General features: G+C 38.3%; 1 long non-coding RNA gene across 1 annotated transcript; it reads left to right on the forward strand.

Moving 5' to 3' along the window:
- Positions 1-225: 225 nt before the first annotated feature.
- LOC122662288 lies at positions 226-17,105 on the forward strand. The gene is made up of 3 exons (XR_006333000.1): positions 226-237; positions 12,138-12,140; positions 16,873-17,105. It is a non-coding gene; the product is annotated as an uncharacterized LOC122662288 (long non-coding RNA).
- The last annotated feature ends 6,392 nt before the right edge of the window (positions 17,106-23,497 follow it).

A 23,497-nucleotide genomic window follows, 5' to 3' on the forward strand; every position in this document is an offset into this window, starting at 1 on the left:
CCCCGTGCTATTCCGTCACCACAATAGATTGAAACTCAAATCAGGACCATATATACATTCAGTTTAATTGGGATCTCAATTTGGTCCTTCACCGGCTCACCCCATTCATTTGAGTTCCTATAGTTCAAAATCAAGCTAGATGCTTTGCTTACCATTGGAATTGGGGAATTAACCAAATTAAACACCGGTGTAAAACAAGAATGGAAAACAAAAAACACTTTTTACATTTGAGAATGTGTTCTTAATACAAAATGTATTCAAAGAATACATACCAAACAGAGCCTAAGTTTGCCTAACCATTATGCATAACCTAGCTTCTGAAGTAAACTTACTCATGAAATTTTATTTAGAAGAGAGAAAATAAGAACGTAGAGATAAAGATAACACAGAAAATTAGATAAACTTTGACTTTATAGACAAAGTATAAATAAATGATTTGAATTCCTTATAAAAAAAAAAAAAAACAATTTTTTGAATTAATATATGAGATTTGACCGAAGGAGTTGAGAAACTAATCTATCCATTATATCCAACGGCAGATCATGGGACTCTTCCCTACCTTTTACAACAATGGAAGGAATAAGAGGTTTATCATCAAGGGGATTGGTAGGCTTCACATAAATTCCAATTGAGTAGAGATAGGAAATATCTGAAGTTCCATAAAATCCTCCAAAGCAGCATCGCTTAATTCCCATCTCAATGCAGAAGTGCTTGCCATCCTCTTTCCCAAACGGTCCAAGCTTTCTTCGGTTGGTTTCAAAAATGAGAACTCAATATATTAAAACCAATGGGAAATTTGGGTAAATATTTGTAATAACCACTAATACCGGTAAGAAACTCGAAGGGATAATCTATCTCAACCTGCAAATACAAATTAACCAAAACAACAAATTACGAATCATTAACGATTGGCCGCCTTTCACTTCTATTGATGAATCTATTATGGGAGAATATTCTCTGTGTCGCAGTGCAGGCTGCGCCCAAGCACATGGGCCTGCCACTCAGGGGGCAGGGTGGTCAGTGCCCACCCCCATGCGCCTGAGGGCAGCCTGTGCTGCAGCACAGAGAACAGCACCCCATCTATTATGTATGGAATCAGAAGATCGATCGAACGGGAAATTAAGATTTGTGTTTTGATGTGTTGACTCAACGTTGTGAAAGTATGTCCATTACCGCCATGTTTATTGGATAGTTGCAATTTCCCATCCAGATTGATGTATGCAGTCTGTATGGATCTTATACATGAATTGTCGTAGGATATGAAGATCTGGGTTAGATTGCTTCGGTCTTTCTCATCCCACCGATTGCCGCGTTCCTCTCCTCCGAGAGGATGACCCACCTTCACCATCATCTCATCCATTTCCTTTTTTGGCTCTATAGAGAATTAATATTAGCAGTTGTAGCACTCTGACTTACATAACAAAAAAAGAAGAATTCTACCAAAAACAAAAAACAAAAGAAGAAGAAATAAAACAGCTTGGTTTTATAGATAAAGCCATGAGAGTTATTAGGGTTATTAGGAGGTACCCGACCTTTTTTCTTGGTAGAGAAATTATATATATGAACCTAACAATCAAAGTCAAGCATTTCAAGAATTACAGAAACACTACAAAAGTACAATTACAATTTTCTTGCATTTTTTATTTTTCAACACTTCAATCAATACTTATAAAACCACCTAAAGACTCAATTAGAACATAAAACAAAGATCATTTTCCAAAGAACAGATCAGGTTACAGTAAAATTATTCCTAACCACAAGGAAGGAAGGAGGAGAGAGAGAGAGAGAGAGAGAGAGAGAGAGAGAGAGAGAGGTACTAGCTGAAATAGTACATTTATCAGTTTTATTTTTTATTTACAACAATGATCACTTTCTACTTATTCCTCACTTCCATGAGCACTTCACTACATTACAGATTCCACACAATACCTCCCAACTACAAGTTAATAGAGATAGTATTGAGTATTTAACAACAATTGCCTAGCGCAGTTTGTGAGCTGGCTCACCAGGAGGTCTCGAGTTTGAGTCTCTTGGCTGTTACCTTCCCCCTCCCCAGTCCCCCCCCCCCCTCCACCAAAGAAAAATATATAGTATTGAGGATTTAGATTGTGGGCCGCTCCGAAGGGCTTGAGGCCCATGCAGGGATTGGGGGTGGTAGTCTAATGTAAGGTTGACTCACGAATGGCCTAACCCCAGGTAGGATCTCATGTATAACCAAATCAGACTAATATTGCAGCAATTGCACCACAAAACAATAACCCATTCTTGAATTAGGATTAAATTTGGAGATTTGCATGAATAAATAAACTCAGATCGAACACAGATCACCTCCAAACTCCTGCCTAAGTAGGATTATTTGATTGTTGATTAGATCCTTAAGAGATGGGCAGCAAGGATGGACAAATAGATGCTATTAAGGTAGCAGAAAATTCCTTCCACCAAATATAATCATAGGAACTATTTGAGTAGTCTTCAATTAGAATTTTCAATAGTAAATTTGTTAAGTACTTGACCGATACGTCAAAAGCTCCGAAGATGATGGAACGCGTTAAATTAAGTCATTTAACTTGTCCCATATTAGGCTGGTCCAATCTAGCTCCCATACACTAGAGTGGGTCCCATTAGACACAACTAAATAATCAGTTAACCAGCACAAATTGATGGATGGTTTCAATAATTGAAAATACTTAGCCTTTCAATACATCTATCACACACAGATTGATTGGAAATAAAAGAAGATCGAAGGTAGAAGAATATGGATGAATAGGATTGAGTCTCTCACTCTCTCTCCTTTGATCCTCTCACCCTCTCATAGCGTAAGTATCCCACCCCTCAACTGAATCTCTCAGCCATTAGAGAGGTCAAATCTTCGGGAAATAAAATAAAATCCTAATAACAATTTAATTAACAAACAATTAAATTAAAGAATCCTAAAAATAGACACTACCCATTACATAAAACAACACTCGGCATTCTGTAACCCAACTTAAACCTAAACCATGGGTTAACCACTTCCCTCATATCTCTCTATGATTCTTCCGAAGGGTTTTCAGATTTTTTTCCTTTGCAAGAGCAGGACCACAAAGAGGAACAGAACAATCCAAGAACGTTGCAGATAAATACATCCCCAATATGTGATACTGTTAGGTGCCGACCACACAGAGTCTTTGCGCTAGTTATACCCAACTAAACAAATCCTTTGTTTCATCAATTCAGAAGCAATAGATCGAGAAGGATAGATGAAAATCTAGTGAAAAAAAAAATGGGAAATGAAGAAAAGAACAGTACCAAGAATCCGAAACTGATGGAGATGATAACAGTGGAAGCAATGGAGATTGCAGCAATGTCGAGATTCCTCAAGTGTCCTGCAAAATGCTTGACTTATTAGAGTCATAGCGTACAAGGCTACACGACTTAAAATAGCAAGACCGGTGATCTACCATATCCGCTTCAATTCCACCCATATCCTTTGGATCACAGAATCGCTTCCCTCTACTAATAGAGGGATTTGTGAGATAAAATCCGCACAGGATCGCAAATAGACTGATCAAGAACACATTCAAACAGTGACAGAATCGATCTAGGGAGCGTACCTTCCTTGGGATCCATGGAGACGACGAAGAACGCAGCAGAATAGATCTTTTGTCTCCCTTGAAGCAAGGATCTTCTCCTCTAAACTCCCCTTTAGCACTGGCTCAATAGTAGAACCTTCAAGTGGCTGTTCCTCCAGAGTGACGACGCAATATTGTGAATGAACAGGGTTTAGAGGAGGGACCTAGCTTCCCTTTTATACAGGTTCCCATCAGATCTTCCCATTAAAGATCTAACGGTGATATGTGAGCCTATACTAGCCAGTCCATATTAGATCCCCAAGATATTGTGTATCTACCCTATTAGACCAACCCATAGAAATGGCAACTGCCACAATTAATAGAGCCCACCCAAAAAGGTAAGAATATCAAAAATATTCTAACATTCTCCCACTTGGGCTATATTAATTGTAACCAAAGTTAGAAAACCAAAAATTTTTGTTTTCGTTCAAAACAGTTCAAAAACATTTTTGAAAACCTGCGCGCGCCTTTATGTTGGTCTAGAAATAACTCTAAAAGGATCAATCCACTCACATAGAGTCTCAAACACCGGATCATGGTGGTAACTGCATCTTTTAAGCGACACAGGACCATCCATAGTCTCGAATGCCCTTACCTCTACTGAAATGGATGCAATATGGTAGTGTAGCAACTGAATGGCACTTTATAGATAATCTTTATGTGTCATCTATTTGTCAGTCCGATTCTCTTTACTTAAGTGTCGCAAGGACACAAAAGAGAAAACTTTATGGTTCCAACGAACCTGTATGTCTTACATGTAGTAACCCGAGTTTTAATTTATGTGATATAAGACATACCTTTAAGGCCAATAACTAAGTGCCCTGGCCTTTGCTTAAGGTTATCACATACCTTAAGACTTTAAAACTTAAATATATATATCATGTCAATGATTAAAACACCCATGTGTTCAAAAGAAACTGTATGTAATGACAACTGATATATATAAGCCAAAATTTACCACACGGTAAACAATTCACAAATGAAAAGAAATTTCATTTTATAATGGAGCAAAGAAATAACTCCCACTAACCAAGTGCATCTCATGATGCACCTGAGCCCATGTTTGTGACATGTCTTACAAAACGCAAGGACGAAGACCTTTGGTTAGGGAATCTGTAACCATATCATCTGCACCAATATGCTCCACTTCATTGTCACCTTTCTTTACTGTCTCCTTTATGGTCAAATACTTGACCTTCATGTGCTCAGACCCTCTGAGTCATTTATTGTTGTTTTATAAACAACACAGCAGAGCTATCATCACAGTATATTTGGATGGGTCTATTCACGAAATCTAAAATGGTTAACTGCTTTATGAGATTCCTGAGTCAAATAACCTAAGTAGCAGCCCCATGGCACGCTACAAACTTTAACTATATAATCGAAGTGGTCACCAATGTTTATTTTGTACTATTCCATGACACTGCCCTTCCTGCCATCAGAAAACATAACTAGATGTGAACCTCCTATCATCCTCATAGCCAGCAAGATCAAAAATTGTATGACCCACTAGCTTGAGTCCAGGATCGTGTCTTTATGTTGCATATAATCTTTTGTCCCCTTCAAGTACCTCAATGCTTTTTTGGCAGTAACCCAGTGGCTAGGACTAGGATCTTACTGATATCTGCCAAGAAGGCCCGTCACAAAGGCAATATCTGGTCTGATACAAACCTGAGCATACATGATACTACCTAGTGCGCTAGCATAAGGCACCTTCTTTATTTCATCCTTCTCAGTTTCATTTTCTGGGCATTGTGTTGAGCTCAGTTTATCACCCTTGAGAACAGGAACGTTCCCAGGTTTGCAATCCAGCATACTGAAACTCTCCTGAATACAATCAACATAAGTCCTCTGAGAAAAACTTAGTAAACGGCGAGAACAATCCCTATGGATCTCAATGCCAAGGATAAAAGAAATCTCACCAAGGTCCTTCATGTCAAATTCCCTAAATAATAGTTACTTTGTATTACGTAACATTCTTAGGTCACTACTAGTAAGCAGGATGTCATCCACATAAAATATGAGAAAACAGAATTTGCTCCCACTGACCTTGTGATATATATACGGATCCACTTTGTTTTCCACCAAATGGAATGAAGTCACGACACTGTCGAACTTCAAATACCTCTACTTGGAAGCTTGTTGAGACCGCAAATAGACTTCTTGAGTCTACACAAGATGGTCTGAACTATCCACCGTAAAAACCCTCAGGTTAAACCATATAGACCTCCTCATCAAGGTTTCCATTCAGAAATGCAGTCTTCACGTCCATCTAGTGCAACTCCATATCAAAATGAGCTGCCAATGCCACGATCACCCTGAAAGAATCCTTCGAAGAGACTGGAGATAAAATCCCGTTATAGTCTACTTCCTCTCTCTAAGTGAATCCCTTGGCTACCAGTCTGGCTTTAAACCTCTCAATCTTACTTTCGGAATCCTTTTTGGTCTTGTTCACCCAATGGGCTTACAACCTTTAGGTAAATCAACAAGCTCCCAAACACCATTATGTTTCATCGATTGCACCTCATCTCTCATCGCATCTAACCACAAATCCAACTGAGGACTAGAAAACAATGCCTGAATAAGTAACTGGATCAACCACACAGCCTCTGCCGTAGTCATGTTCTCCTGAATAGACCTCATAGATAGTGTGGTATAGCTGAATTTCTCTCCCTGATGGATTTTCGTAATGGTGCTACCACTGTCTCACCCTGAATCTGAGGAATCTCAGTTGGAACTGCATTAATGATATGATCCTCAGTCGCATCCTGATGGAGAGGAATCTCATCAGGTGCTACATGAATGACAGGGACCGTATCAATATCAGACTCCTGAACTCTAGCAGGTGTAACCAATTGTAGTATGCCCCACATCCGACTGAATAGGTAGAAGAACAGGTACTGATGTACTAATCATATCACTATCTTGAACAGTCTGAGAACAATCATTCTTTTCGGCCATATCAAATTCCAGAAGCTTCATTGTCTATGGCTCCATAATCCTAGTGCCTCCACAGGGATTATAAAATTTATATCCCTTCAAATGATCTAGGTAGTTAACATAATAGCAACGAGTAGTCCTGGGATCCAACTTGTTCAAAGTCAGATAATTTAGTTTTGCTTCTGTAGGGCATCCCCAAACTCTAAGATGGTTTAACTGGGTTTAGTGGCTACATGGTTAAGGATATAAAATATAGTTTTCAAAGCCTCTCCCATAAGAACTTAAGTAAATTTGCCCTACTAATCATACTCCTCACCAGTTCCGTAAGGGAGTGGTGCAGTTATGCCTTTCGGCGACACCATTTTGGTCAGGACTTCGTAGCATAGTAAACTGACTAACTATCCCAGAGTCTTACTAGGTATTTGGCAAACAAGCCCTTAAGCTGTCCAACATCTCCATGTCTGCCATAATACTCACCCCCACGATCGGATCTAATAATTTTAATAACTTTCCCAGCTGTTTCTCAACTTAAGTCCTAAAAAACTTGATATAGTCAAGAGATTCAGACTTATCTTTAATTAAGAATAGATAGCCATATCGGGAATAGTCATCTGTAAAAGTGATAAAAAATTTTAACACAGTGTGGCTAAATAGGGGCCACTAATGCCAGTTTGATTGACCTCCAATAGGTCAAAACTACGGACTGCAGTTTTCTTCTTTATTTTTGGTCATCTTTCTCTTACAACAGTCTACACAAATTTCTAGATCATTTTTGAGAGTAGGTAGGATGTCAGACTTTATTGGCCTTTCCACTCTAGCCTTAGAAAATTGACCTAATCTCTTGTGCCACACTGTGAATGACCGTTCTTTAAGTAAGGATCTTTTGAAAACAACGTTTTCATTGGGAGACAAACACAATCTATACAATCCATTGGACATAATGCAGAAACCAAAATGGTAACCACCAATGTCCAACACTGAAACCGAAATTAAATTTTTCCTGAAGGATGGTACATAAAAGGTGTTCTTTAAAGTCAAATTAAAACTAGAAACTAGTAATAAATGATGTCTACCACAAACTTTACATCAACATATCCATTGTTCCCTATGACAAGCCTTGATTCATCCTGATTTGGCCTTCTTCAGTTTATGAATCCCTTGTATGGTAAAGCCAAAGAATCATTACCTGATGGCTTGGATTATGATAACCAAGTCTTCTATTTGTTACAGTCCTTCTTTATGTGACCCTTCTTCTTGCAAAAGAAGCAGCGATCACACTCTTTCTTGGATCCCAAATTGTTAATCCGATCGAACTCTTTATTGGCAGACTTTTGAGTATGGTTTTTAGACTTTTACTCTTATGGGATTTGGAAGTAAGAAGGGAAGTGATGGGTTTATCTTTCTTTAGTTTCTCTTCCTCATATATAACCCTAGAAATAAGGTCATTAATACTCCAGACTCCATCCAGGAAAAAATAGTAGGTTTGATTGATGTTAAATTCAGAAGGTAGGGTACCAGGAAGAGGAATGTTCAATGCCTTGAATTTAGTACAGTATTCAACCATTCTAATAATGTAATCCCTAACACCCCCAGAACCATCATATCCCTTATTAAATAGCCCTAGCAGAAATCTTCCACTGTTAGCATTCGATGAAACTTTGTATCTGATGAAAATTGCATCCAGCAATTCCCTAGCAGTACATTTATTAGGCAGATCACTTTATGATGTTCTTTATAGATAGTTTAGCTAAGTGATTACTCTTTTCCCATGCAGCATGCACGGATTTTTCATCTTCAGTACTATCAGTTATTAAGTTTACTGGCCTATCCATTACCAGGGACGTATGTACATCTACCATTTCCATGGCAAACATAATATCCTCTTGCCACTTCTTAAAATTTAATTCAGTAAGAATCTCAATGGTAACCATATTATTGTTGACAGAAAAAATGACAAAAATCAAACAATGTATATTATTGGCACAATGTGAGTAATGTGTGACTTTGGAAACCATACAAGTGCACATTTTAGAGAGTTCACAAGCATCACCATGTAAACACCTTTGGGCAGAATTCATGATATGCAGTTATAATACCCCCCCACACATCAGCGGCCATGAGAATATATTCTAATCCTCGATAATCTACCACCTTTGGGTGTATAGACTTCTTGGGTTAGTCAATCCTCAACCATATGCTGCATGTGTGACCCTCTAAGAACCAATACACAATCACCACCTTTGGGTGTATAATTATGCATTAGAACCAGAGAAATCCCTTTACCATATAAGACCGATATTCCATGAACCCAACCAAGAGTGCCACTTTGGCGGTCACCACTCAATTAGATCCACAAAACTCTCTCATATAGGGATATACTTTATGTTACTCACAAACCATAATGTATGTAATTTTAGACTGGATGACAAGGGGCTAAATTGTGAAAAAATTGCAACACATGCCAATCACATCGTTCGAAAAGGTTTGGGATTGCAAAAGCAATCAAACTTAATTAACCAAAATTGCTAGATTACATAAAACAAACATTCTAACAATGTAGAACATGCAGAAATTGCAGAATCATAGTAGAAAATTCCAGAATTAACAAAAAGATTCCAGAAATCATGCAAAAGAGTGGAAAAGTAACAAAAAAATCACTATTTTGTAATTTTCACAAATCCTGAGGCATAAAAAATACCCAAATTACCTATCAAAATGTAGGGAATTCCGAGACGAATCCAACGGTACCTGAAATGCCCCAAACGGAGCTCCCACGCTCCCTCATGCGTCGGTCAAAGTTTACGCGTGCAAACCATGCGCAGTCAAAGATTCCAAAATCAAAACAGAATCAAATCAAGTTCAAGTCCGGTCCAACCACGGTTCAGGTCGGTCCGGTCCATAACCGTCCACCCACGTGAGCCGGACCGGTCAACGCGCCCAGGTCACCGAGTTGACCTGATGGGTTACCAAAACGGGCCCGTGGGTCGACCCGGATGGGTCACCTGGTCGGGCAGTATGGGTCAGGGTCTCGGGCCTCGGGTTGACCCAAATGGGTCATGGTCTCGGGTCACGGGTTTGACCAGAATGGGTCACTGGTCCAGGATCGCCGGTCTTACCCAAATGGGTCGGTCTCTGTTGACTGGGTTGACCCACGGGTCAAGTCAAAAACAATTTTGTTTTTTTTTTTTTAACCAGCCGAGCTAGTGATCTCACCCGCCGGAGTTTGCCGGCGCATGAGGGCACGTCCGGCGGGCTCCAACGGTGAACCACCCATCAAAATGCTCGGAATTCCAAGACCTTTAACCCCATATAATTTATTTCGATTTTCACCGGCCAAAAAATCCGACAGAGGCCGAAAACCGTACGGATTCGACAGGGAACCCCATAAAAAAATTTTTGGCAGATCGATTCAAAACAACAATGAGCAGAAGCCACAAATCAATCCATATAGGTTCATTAATCCAGTCTATAACCGCTCTGATACCACATGTGAGATAAAATCCGTACAGGATCGCAAATAGACTGATCAAGAACACATTCAAACAGTGATAGAATCGATCTAGGGAGCGTACCTTCTTTAGGATCCATGGAGACGATGAAGAACGCAGCAGAATAGATCTTTTGTCTCCCTTGAAGCAAGGATCTTCTCCTCTAAACCCCCCTTTAGCACTGGCTCAATGGTAGAACCTTCAAGTCGCCGTTCCTCCAGAGTGACGACACAATATTGTGAATGAACAGGGTTTAGAGGAGGGACCTAGCTTCCCTTTTATATAGGCTCCCATCAAATCTTCCCATTAAAGATCTAATGGTGATCTGTGAGCCTACACTAGCCAGTCTATATTAGATCCCCAAGATATTGTGTATCTACCTTATTAGACCAACCCATAGAAATGGCAACTACCACAATTAATAGAGCCCACCCAAAAAGGTAAGAATATCAAAAATATTCTAACAGGATCTCCTCTTCCCTCATCTCTCTTTATGGTGGCTGCGGGTTTTCCTGCCTCCGCCTCTCGTTTAATAGGTAAAGTTTAGTGTTGGAACTAATCCTATTGTGAAAATGAAACATTTGTTGCCAGGTGGGTGGAACAGGTCTTACAAAGGAACACAAAGGTGCTCTATCCATGATTGAAGATGATTCAATTGTAACTTTAGCCTGAGCTTATTCCTCTCTATCTCTCTGTATCTTAATCACAATTTCATTGGCAAAGATAATAAGGAAATTTGAAGAAGGATCTCTGGAACTCGAAAACCAAAAATGTATAAAGGGGGTAAAATTTTCTTTATTAATATGATTTCAGTATACAATGTGATTCATACACAACCATTACCATCAGATCTCACATTTAATGCCAAGCTACCAGTAAATTATTATCTCCCAATAATGAGTACAAATATAAAAATGAATCAACTCAAATGGATCATCTCCATCCATCCGGAAGATCAACCTCAAAATAAGTAAAGAAAAAAAGTTAAATAAAATACAAAATAAATCTTGTGAGGAAATGAATGATGATGGAGTCTTAGATCAACAAGGCAATAGCATAGGTGCCGATAAGGGCAAAACCCACAACTGCAACTCTGTTGAGTGAACCATGAGCTCCTGGACTCTTTGTAGGTAAACCAGAAGAAATCTACAGAGGAAACCAGTCAATGGTGTCAGAGCGAGGGAACTGGTAGCTTCAATGGTGCTTCGGTTGGTGTCTCCAAACGTCGTTGTGGCCCTATCTCCTCTCTGGCAACAACGAACAAAGTAGTGAAGGTAGCAGCTCCCTCTCGTTCAATCGTAACCTCTCTGGCAACAACAGTTGAGGGAAGGTGCTTCGGTTGGTGTCTCCAAACGGAGTGAGGGAGAGAGATGTTCGTAGAATTCTCGAAACGCTTACCCTCGACGTCTTCGGCAAGATGGGGGCGACCGAGTGAGGGAGAGACTGGTTCGCGTGAATGAGGGCAGTAGGATTGGTTAGGTTGGGTTGTTTAATCAGGTTAACCCATGGTTTAGGTTTAGGTTGGGTTACACCAACCCGGGTTAGTCTAGGATTCGGTGTAACCAGGGTTAGTTAGGATTTAAAAGTTGGCATTTAAATACACACAGTTAGATTTGGTTGTGCCACGTGTTGCACTCTCAGGGGGAATAAAAAAAAAATTACAGATTGGGAAATGGAGAGGAGAAAAATCCCTCTTGAGACATTATAGGATTTGTCACATCAGCAGTCCCAGACTCTCCGGGAAAAGTGGCGATCCTCTGAAGTTTCAATTGGAGACTTGAGGTCAGTGTTATTCCTCACTCCTTCAACTAACAAGTAGAGTAGGGGTGTCAACCGGTCGGGTCTAACCGGGCCTCATGGGCCTTAAAGCCTGCACTATGACTGCTCGTTTAAGTATTCGGGCAGGGTCGGGCTAGTGTAATCGGGCCTTAACCGAGTTTTAACCAAGCTGTGGCCATGTTTAACTCTAAACGGATCTTAATCGGGCTGTGGATATGTTTAATCTTGTTAAGCTTCTTTTTTTTTTTGTTGCTAAATGTTAGGCTTGGTTTCACACCCAACAAAGATACACAGAAGCGTGTTTGTGAGCTGTGCGTAGGAAGTAGTAGGCCTTGCTAATTCAAACTAAGACTTGAAATCTATGTCTATTATCAATCTTCTTACACCTCCATTCTCATCACCCTCCATCATAATATCTATGTACTTATAATCAACTGCACGCCTTTACCAAAAAAAAAAATAATCACCTGCACACCCAGAAAGATATTATTAAGAAGTAAGAACCCCCATTTAATTAGTGACAATTTGATTAACACCACAAAAAAATCCCAATCAAATCAAATAAAATTTTGCAACCCCTGTTAACTCAAGTAATACCAATTCCAACTAAATGGGTTGACTTCACAAATCCTTGTTTTTCCATTAAACCCCATTCAAAGTCATACTCTACTAGTCAATCCCTAGCAATGCATTCGGATGGCACCCCTATTCACAAGGTTTCAAAACCAACAAATAGGTCGGGCTAGGCTCAGTCGGTTTAGGTCGAGGTAGCATTCGATTGGTCTGGTCAGGCGGCCAATGGGCTAGAACCCCACATCGGGACTGCCCGGTTACTAAATAGGCCAGGCTGGGCCAGGCTTTAGCCGGGAGGGCTCTGTCGGTTCTACCGGGCCGGGCTTGGAATTGACATCTCTAACTAGGGGATAGGAGAACTCTCCTCCCCCCCCCCCGATACAAGATGTCAGTAGAGGTGAATTTACAAATTCTACCCCTCCATTTTAAGGAGGAAGATCAAAAGATAGTAATGTGGATGCCCCTATCGAAGGCCTTTGCTCTCATAGGGTTTGTCCTTGAGATACATTAAGGTCTTCTTCGTTGCTTGTATATTTTTTCTGTTTGAGTTTTCTTCCTTGACACTATGCCTAGTAAAGTATAACGCTTCACTATTTACCACATGGTAGTACATGAGAGAACCAGACATTCAGCTTAAAATGAGTATAGGAAGTAACTAAAATTACAAAATATGCTACTTTTTATTGGGAAAAAGAACTCTACTTGGTTGCATGTGTAGTGTATATTCCACGCAACCAAACTGTGAATCGTCGGATTAGAATCAACTAATAATAACCCTTTGCTGCAATTTAGGTAACAAAAAAAATACTCAATTTAGTTAAATACGATTTTGAATATTGCTTGAATAATGGTTGTGCAAGTTAACGATTGTGTTAATAAGGTTTACCAAAAATAAAATGATTCACAATTAAGGCATATTCTCCCTCTTATTCTATCTTTCTTTTCTCTTCTCCACGTTTCTTGCTTTGTTTTGAGTAGTTTTTGCAAGAAATCTTTATCTTTATTCTCAAGGACCTTTCCCTCTCTTCCTTCTGTACCTCATACCATGGTAGAGTCATTCCATTGCTGCTGAACCCAAATGCATAACTTGGGACTTCGCATGCATCGGAATAAGAGTGAACTGTAGTCCGGTTAATCACCTTCAACTTCTTCTTCAACCAATTGAAGAGGTGATGAATCATACAGGAACTACATCACATGTGTTACAAGAAAGGAGAGAGGACTGAAGAGGCGCATATCATTTGAAATCAATTTTGCATGTAATCCTACTGCTTGATGATCTTCCATGAATGAAATTATTTAATTAATCCTACAAAACATTGCTCAACCCATTTGGAAGCAGAGCTTCTGTCCTCTTGCATGCCCAAATAAGCTCACTACATCACCAACATTTTGTACACAGCCTGTGCATCCACTAATCACCTCAAGAAACTCAAAGAGGATAAGAATGGAATAAGATCACTGAAGGGTTGGATTTTATATTGTATTCAAGGTCAAGTCACAAGCAATTGTAAAATAAACATTATTCCTATTCATATAGTTTAATATTGGTGGCCTCTCTGTCAAAGTAGGGGTAAGGCTACGTACATTATGATCCTCCACAGACACTGCAGTGGCAAGAGCCTCATGCACTGGATACGTCTTTTTTATATAGTTTAAATATGTCAATGTATTGTTTCTTGTGGAAGCAGATATTGAAACTTCATCAATGTAATAAGGAATCACACATAGATAATGGCTTAACATGCTTGTTGTAATACACGTATAATATGCATATAAGTACATTTAAAAATATAATCCATACGTATAAGATAGACACAGAGAGACGCTAGTGTACACTACACAATCAATCTGACAAGGTTTGAAACATGAGCATTGGGCAAACGTAGTTTTTTTAAACATTAGATATCTCAACAGTAATTCATCCAAAAAATTACTCAGAAAGAGACAGAAAGGGTTACTATGATTTGAATTAATCTCTGAAATTTGACAAAAAGGGCAGTTCGGAATTTCGGATATTACATATGGGTCATGTGGTATCCTTGTGCAGAGCCAGACTGGTAGGCTTAATATAAACTCCAATTGAGTAGAGGTTGGACGAGTCCGAAATCCATGAAATCTTGCAAAGCATTGGTTGGTTCTCATCTGAATGCAGAATCTATTACCATGCGGTTCCCCAAAAGGTCCAATGCAACAGGGTCGGGTTGGGCCGGGTTTTATAGAACCCTAGCCCAACCCTAAGTCCCCTTAGCTGGGCCCAAGCCCGACCCGACCCTGACTCAGGGCCAGAAAAATCCAACCCTGACCCGCCCTCAGGGTTGGGTCAGGCCGACCCTAATTGGCCCTGATCATGGGGAGGGGGAAAGAAATGCATGGGTTGGAATGGGCTAGGAAGAACTTATTAATTTTACATAAAATAACAATATAATAAATTATATTATAACACTTATTGTCTTCATATATAGTATATTATATAAAAAATTGTGGGTGAAATTTTAAGTTCATAATGTATAAATTATATCAATATATATTTTATAGTATAACTTAAATCAGGGTCGGGCCGGGCCAGGCCAAGCTTAGCTCGAGGCCTCAACCCTAACCCGACCCGACCCTAACTCAGGGCCAGAAGTTTCTAGCCCTGACCCGCCCTCAGGGCCAAATATCTCAGCCCAGACCCTGTTTGGGCTCAGGGCGGGCCAAGGTGGGTTTGGGCCGACAGGGCCAAACTTGCACCCCTGGTCCAAACGTTCTTCTATTGGTTTCAATTATCAAACACTTCAATGCTAAAACACCTTTTGTGTAATACCAGTAATAACCACTAATACCAGTAATAAACTCAGAGGGATAATCTATATCAATCTGCAAATTCAACAGAAACAAATAATATTGGTGTGTCAGTTCTCTTGTATATATAAGAACAAGGAAATTAAAGATTTGGGTTACTTTGTTAACTAACCGTTTTGAATATTTCTCCATACTCGCCATGTTTATTGGATAGTTGCAGTTTCCCATTTAGAATTGTAAGCAGTTTATATGGACCTTATCCAATTACTCTCCTGGGATATGAAGATCTGAGTTAGCTGATTTCTTTCCTCTTATTAGGGATGTAAACGATACCAATCGGATGTGATAGGATACGGATATTTCCTGCTCGGATATGGATGGGAATGAAATTCCGATTTTCAACTATCCATTTACATCTCTGACTTGTGAAACCCAGACCTTCCTCCCCCCAATGGATACGGTTCACTCTCAATCTATGTTTGCTGCAAATCTTCTCCAAACCCCATCTCTTTCCCTTCATGCGGCTTTTGCTGCAAATCTTCTCCAAACCCAAATCTCGCACAGCAGCTAAAAATTTCTCACACAGCAGCTAAGCTGTGTGTACCTAAAAAATTTCTCGCACAGCAGCTAAGCTCAGATCCTTTGAGACTAGGGGTGTCAATCGGTCGGTTCGGTTCAGTTTTTTCGATTTCGGTGTGGCTTTTAGGCAAATCGAAACCGAACCAATAAGGACTTTTCGGTTTTGGCTCGTTTTCGGTTTCGATGCTGTTTGGTTTCGTGTCGGTTTCGGTTTATGATAATGGGTTGATAGCGGTTTGGATTCGGTTCGATACCGGTTTTTTTAAAACACGTTAGGTTCGGTTTGTGCCTATTTCCTTCTCTTTCTCTTTTCAACTACATAAAATATTTCATTGGCCCCACACTTAAAAAGGAGATCAATGGAACAAGCATTGTTACAAATCAATTTCCCTATTTTCATAACCTCATACTCATTGATTTGTACCAATTTCCTTGCTCACTAATATTGAAATCAATTCAATTATTCATAACTTTATACTCATTATATTTTTATCGGTTTCATTCGGTTCGGTTTTTGGTTTGTTATCGGTCGGTCCGATGCAGTCCAATTTTCAGCTGGTCCCGTCATACCCCAGTCCAAAACCAATCCAATAAGGATCTGCTCGGTTCAATCTCGGGTTTTTTCGGTTTGTCTTAACGATTCGGGCTAGGTTTTGACACCCTTATCTGAGACTGTGAGACGACGTCAAAACCCTAAATCTCATCATTTCTTGGTGAAAAATGGCGTCAACAAATGCCATCTCCACTGCATCTATGATTCTTTCTCCCAAACAGGTATCCTTTATCTCCTCTTCTTCTCATCTCACTTTCCGCCATCTCCTTTGTTATTGGGTCCATGATTGCTGATGCAATCAATAAGGTCGGCTCTGATGGGGTTTTGTCCATTTAGTCTTCATCATCTTTTGAGACAACTGTTGATGTCAAAGAAGGAATGGAGGTTTGTGTCTCTCATCCTCTCTCTTAGAGCTATTTAATCTTACACTTTTATATGTCTACCTGTTTCATAGTTGTCTGATGATGTTCCTTTTTGTGCTTGGTTTGCAGATTGACCGCGGTTATATCTCCCCTTAATTTGTAACTAACCCAGAGAAAAAGATTGCTAAATTTGATGACGCCAGGGTTTTGGTGATAGATCAGAAAATTTCAGCGATTAAGGACATAGTTCCTCTGTTAGAGAAGACCACACAACTGAGATCACCTTTGCTTATTATTGCCGAAGATGTCACTGGTGAGGGTTTGGCCACTCTAGTTGTGAACAAGTTACGTGGTATTCTCAATGTTGCTGCCATAAAGGTACCTGGTTTTGTTGAGAGGCGAAAGGCTTTGCTTCAAGACATTGCAATTTTGACAGGTACTCCTATTCATTTTGTTGGAATTTTTTCAATAATTGTGTGGACGGTTTTGGGTCATTCTTTGGTTCAATGTTGGCCTGGTTTTTTGGCTAAGGGACATGTATCTTCAAAGAGACATATCCATTTGTATAGGTGCATTCATAACACTTGGATTGGAATCTTTTAATCTAATCCATTGATCCAAGAGACACATCTACACCATGCGGTATCTCCAAGAGACACACCTACACCATGGGGTATCTTCAAGAGACACTTACATATAAGTGCTTGGATTAGAATCTTTTAATCTTATCTACTCATGTCAATGGACACACCCATTTCATGAGGTGTCTTAAAGGGATACATCCACCACTATAAATAGAGGTGAACTGGATAGCCCAAATTATTCAATTTTTGTAGTCTGTCAGGCATTAACAAATTCTCAATTCTATGATAATTTCAAGTGATTACTGTCTCTGCAAATCAGTAATCAATCCAGCCTGTTGTATGTTGGGAGGCAGATTTGCTGCAACCCAGTGCAGTAATAGGGTGCAAGTACTGTCTTAAGGACAGAGGGTTCTCGTTCAACTTAGGCTATCTCTTTGTCCTCTTCTTTTGATATCAGTGTTTTTCTAACAATCTTAAGATAGTATTTGATCAAATGGAGAAGACTACAATAATGAAGATACCTGGGAACGAGATCACCAAACAGGAAAAGTTTGATCACTGCTTTGAAGCTTGCTCATGTCCTGAATGAAGAGAAGCCAAAAGCACCTGCAAACACCACTGAGAAGCTTCAAGTGGAGAGACACTGGTACAAAAGCAGCAGCTCCAGAAGTGGGAACAAGATGACTTCATGTGAAAAGGATACATCTTCAATGGGTTATCAAACACACTTTATAATGTGTATGAACCCAAATTTGTAGACAGTACGTTGAGAGAATTATGGGAGGATCTCGACAAAAAGTACAAGATTGAAGATGTTGGCAACAAGAAGTTTCTTGTAAGTAAACTATTTGATTACAGAATGGTAGGTGATAAATCCATTATTTCACAAATATATGAGTTGCAATATCTCATGAATCAAATCATTTCTGAGGGCTATACTCTTGACGAATCTTTCCAAGTATCTACAATTATATCAAAATTACCTCTTATTTGGAAAGATTGTCGAAAAGAGTTGAAACAAAAGAAAGATGTAATGACTATGCAAGAACTGATAAAGTATATCCAAGTTGAAGAGAATTCTCACAAATTGGATAAACTTGAATTGGAGGAAAAATCTTCAAAGGCTCATGTTATAGAAAATGCATCTTCTAAGGGCAAAAAGAGACAGTTTGATGGAAAATGATCTGTTTTGGAAAAGAATGGTAGTTTTACTAACCCTAAAGCGACTTGCTGGATATGTAGGAAAGCCGATCATTTCAAGAAACAGTGTCTAGTTTATCTCAAGGAGAAGCAACAAAAGGAACAAACCAACATAGTTGACAATGATCATTGGGCTACTATGATATCTGAAGCATTCATAGTTGGTGATGATGAGGAATGGTGGATACATTCCGGTGCAACCAAACATATTGCCAAGAACAAAAATCTGTTTAAAGTTTATGAACCTATAGTAGATGTACAAGATCTCTTTATGGAAAATTCTTCAACTGCTACGGTCATAAGTAAAGGCACAGTGGTTCTAAATCTCACATCCAAAAATAAGCTTACTTTGAATGATGTACTTCATGTTTATGATATTAGGAAGAATTTAATGTATGTAAGCTTGCTTGACAAACATGGATTTAACTTACATACATGGATTTAAAATCCTGTTTGAGTCAGGGAACATCATCGTGTCCAAAGGAGGAATTAATGTTGGAAAAGGTTATGAATCGAATGGCATGTATAAGTTCAATATGATTAATGGAAATTCATCTTCTGCTTATATTGTTTCTACTTTGAGCATGGCATTCTAGACTTGGGCATGTTAATTATAAGAGCATAAGAAATATGGTTAAATTAGATTTATTATCGGAATGCACATCTTCTAGTCAAGACAAATGTTCTGTATGCATCAAGTCTAAAATTACTAGGAAGTCTTTTAAGAAAGTAGAAAAGAATACACAACTCTTAGAATTGGTACATTCTGATTTGTGTGAATTAGAAGGTATTCTAACTAGATGTGGTACAAGATATTTCATCACTTTTATAGATGATTGTTCAAAATATACATATGTATACCTGTTAAGGACTAAGGATGAGGCTTTGGAGAAATTCAAAATCTACAAAGCTGAAGTGGAAAATCAATTAGATCGTAAGATTAAAATCTTACAAATTGATAGAGGAATGAAATATTTCTTTATTGATGTCTTTTGTGAAGTTTATGGAATTATCCATCAAACAACAGCACCTGACAGTCCTCAATAAAATGGTGTAGCAGAAAGAAAAATAGGACTCTAATAGAAATAGTGGATATACTTTTACTTACTTTTGAGTTACCAAAGAATTTATAGGGGGAAGCAGTAATGACTGCTTGTCATATACTTAATCGTATACCCCATAAAAAGACTAATATCACTCCCTATGAATATTAGATGAAGAGAAAACCTTCTCTTGGATATTTCAAAGTATGGGGATGTAGAGTATTAGTAAGATTAACTGATCCTAAAAGACCTAAATTAGGTGAAAAGACAATTGAATGTATTTTCATTGGCTATACCCAACATAACAAGACCTATAGATTTCTAACGATGGAATCTACAGAGACCGTTAGCCAAAATACAATTTTAAAATCTAGAGATGCTGAGTTCTTTGAGGATTCATTCTCTAGGAAACGAAAGAAAGAACATACAAACAAGGAGGATCAAGATACTGTTCAATTAAACTCTGAGAATAATGAGAATGTTGAATCAAGAAGAAGTAAAAGAGTTAGAGTAGAAAAATCTTTTGATCCAAATTTCTATCAATACTTGGTGGAAGGAAATAGAAATGAAGTTATAAATTCTAGTATATATAATGTTGAACATGATCCATTGACCTTTCGAGAAGCCATAAATTCTCAAGATTTTACTTTTTGGCAAGAAACTATAAATGATGAAATAGATTCTATCATGAAAAATAACACATGGGTTTTAACAGATTTACCTCTTGCATTTAAACCTATTGGTTGTAAATGGATTTTTAAGCGAAAACTTAAAGCTGATAGAACCATTAATAAGTTTAAAGCTAGGCTAGTAGCCAAGGGCTTTAAGCAAAAAGAAGGTATTGATTATTTCAAAATATATGCTCCGGTTGTTAGAATTAGTACAATTAGTTTGTTAATTGCTTTAGCATCAATTAATAAACTTCTTATACACCAAATAGATGTTAAAATTACTTTTCTAAATGGAGATTTAGAAGAAGAAGTTTACATGGAACAACCTGAAGGGTTTATTATGAAAGGCCATGAAAATAAAGTTTGTAAACTAGTCAAATCTTTATATGGTCTAAAACAAGCTCTTAAGCAATGGTATGAAAAATTTGACCAAAAGGTTGTAGCAAGTGGATTTAGAATAAATAAATCTGATAAATGTGTTTATTCTAAATTCAAAAATGGACATGGTGTTATAATATGTTTATATATTGATGATATGTTAATCTTTTATACTAATTCAAGTATTGTTTTGGAGACAAAGGCTTTCCTATCTTCATGTTTTGATATGAAAGATATGGTGAAGCAAATGTAATTTTGAGAATCAAAATTGTTTGATCATCTGATTCTATTTTTTTAACACAGTCTCACTATATAAAAAAAATCTTAAAGAAATTCAATCATGAGGATTGTAAATCAGTTGCTACCCCATATGATCATTCTATTAAATTAACTTCTAATGAAGAGAATTGTATATCTCAATTGGAATACTCTAGTATCATTGGCAGCTTAATGTATGCCATGTAGTGCACTCATCCTGATATAGCTTTTGCAGTTGATGTTTTGAGTAGGTTTACTCATAACCCTGGACAAATTCATTGGAATGCGGTTTCTAGAGTACTTAAGTACTTAAAGGGCACAATGAATTATGTATTAAGCTATAAGGAGTTTCCCGTAGTACTAGAAGGATACACAAATGTAAATTAGATTACAGGATCTGATAAATTAAAGTCCACAAGTGGTTGGATATTTATCTTGGGTGGAAGATCAATTTCTTGGGGAACCAAGAAACAAACTGTGATTTCACACTCAACTATGAAGTCTAACTTTATTGCTTTAGCAATGGAAGTAAAGGAAGCAGAATGGCTTAGGGACCTATTAACAGAGATTCCTTTGTGGCCTAAGCCAATGCCTGCTATATCAATATCTTGTGTTAATAAAGCAACATTATCAAGAACTTATAATAAAGTTTACAATGGAAAGTCAAGGCATATCAGTTTAAGACATAGCTATGTAAGGGAACAACTCGTCAAGGGAATTGTGACTATTAGTTATATGAAGTCATAGAAAAATTTGGTTGATCCCTTTACAAAAGGCCTAGGTCGGGATGTGGTATGGATGACTTCCAGGGAGATGGGTTTAAAGCTTTTAAATAAGAGGTAACCTGCAAGTGGAAATCAACTAGACACTAGACTAACATCTAGTCAACTAGTTCAATGGAAAAACACTTGTAGTTATAACCAGTTCTGCACTTAAATAGTAGAGATAGTATCTCTTGTCATCTCAAGGTAGTGCATGTTTGTATGGAGAAACTGAAAGAGGATAGGATCAATCATGTAATGAATCTATGTCCTATAGAAATTGCAAGTCATACATTTGCATTTTATTAGATTCACCTATATAAGTGCAGGAAGTGGGGCCACTTTTACGAGATTCAAAGTTTGTCTCTAAAGCGCTTATGAAAACCTAAAATGAAAGCAGAAGGCCATAAATGTGCGGATATTTTTGAAACTATGTCAAGTAAATCATATGTCTAGTATATTAAATTTGTCGCTATAAATTCTAAGTTCAAGGCCTCGACTACTTTGATTTTGACAAGTCCTAATGTATTTTGACAACATGAAGGTTCAAGTCGAAAAACACCTTTATGTAAGTATAATTTAAAGGTACAGAAAGGTTATTGACTGAGACTCAATTATTTTAAAAAATTGGGAGAAATTGTTGGAATTTTTTCAATAATTGTGTGGACGGTTTTGGGTCATTTTTGGGTTCAATGTTGGCTTAGTTTTTTGGCGGTTTTGGGTCATTCTTTGGTTCAATGTTGGCCTGATTTTTTGGCTAAGGGACATGTTTCTTTAAAGAGATATATCCAAGGGACATGTATCTTCAAAGAGACATATCCACTTGTATAGGTGCATTCATAGCACTTGGATTAGAATCTTTTAATCTAATCCATTGATCCAAGAGACACATCTACACCATGGGGTATCTCCAAGAGACACACCTACACCATGGGGTATCTTCAAGAGACGCTTACGTATAAGTGCTTGGATTAGAATCTTTTAATACTATCCACTCATGTCAATGGACACGCCCATTCCATGAGGTGTCTTGAAGGGATACATCCACCACTATAAATAGAGGTGAAATGGATAGCCCAAATTATTCAATTTTTGTCGTACGATTTCAGTCAGTCTGGCATTAACAAATTCTAAATTCTATGATAGTTTCAAGTGATTACTGTCTCTGTAAATCAGTAATCAGTCTAGCCTGTTTTATCTTCTGAGGCAGATTTGCTGCAACCCAGTGCAGTAATAGGGTGCAATTACTGTCTTAAGGACAGAGCGTTCTCGTTCGACTCAGGCTATCTCTTTGTCCTCTTCTTTTGATATCAATGTGTTTCTAACACATTTTCTATCCTCTTCTTCTTGGATTGCATCTTTTTGGTGCGGATTTATTTTTCTTCTAGGGTATTGTATTTTCATTCCCTCCCCCCAACAAAAAAAGGAAGAAAAAAAATCTTGGCTGGTTTCAAGTTCATCATACATGCTTACTACAAATCTGGTTGTGTCCTGTCTTCTTCCAAACGTTTACTTCCACCAGTTTCTTTTGAATCTCTTGCTATTTTTATATAGTTTTGATGAAGGAAACTTGTGTAGTTTAAATTTCATGAACCTTGTTGTTGATCTTTATATTCTCTTCCTGTAGACAATTACTTGATCTAGCTGCAAATATTAATTTCATGGGATTAAAAACAAAAATCAGGGTCAGGGTCAGGGTCAAGATAGGGTCAAGTAGGGCCAAGCCGACCCAATCAGGGTCAATCAAGGTCGGGTGGGGATAGGAAAAACCCTGGCAGGGTCGGATTGGGTTGATGGTTTCTTTGGTTGAGTTGGGCTTGGGTTTAGGTAAAAGCCCCCAGGGTTGGGTTAGGGTTTAGGGCAGGCCCGGCCCAACCCGACCCATTGACACCCCTACATGGAAGGCAGAAATTCCATCCGAGAAATGCCAGCG

Source organism: Telopea speciosissima, chromosome 5 (genome assembly GCF_018873765.1).
Source record: "Telopea speciosissima isolate NSW1024214 ecotype Mountain lineage chromosome 5, Tspe_v1, whole genome shotgun sequence".
In the NCBI taxonomy this organism is placed as follows: Eukaryota; Viridiplantae; Streptophyta; class Magnoliopsida; order Proteales; family Proteaceae; genus Telopea; species Telopea speciosissima.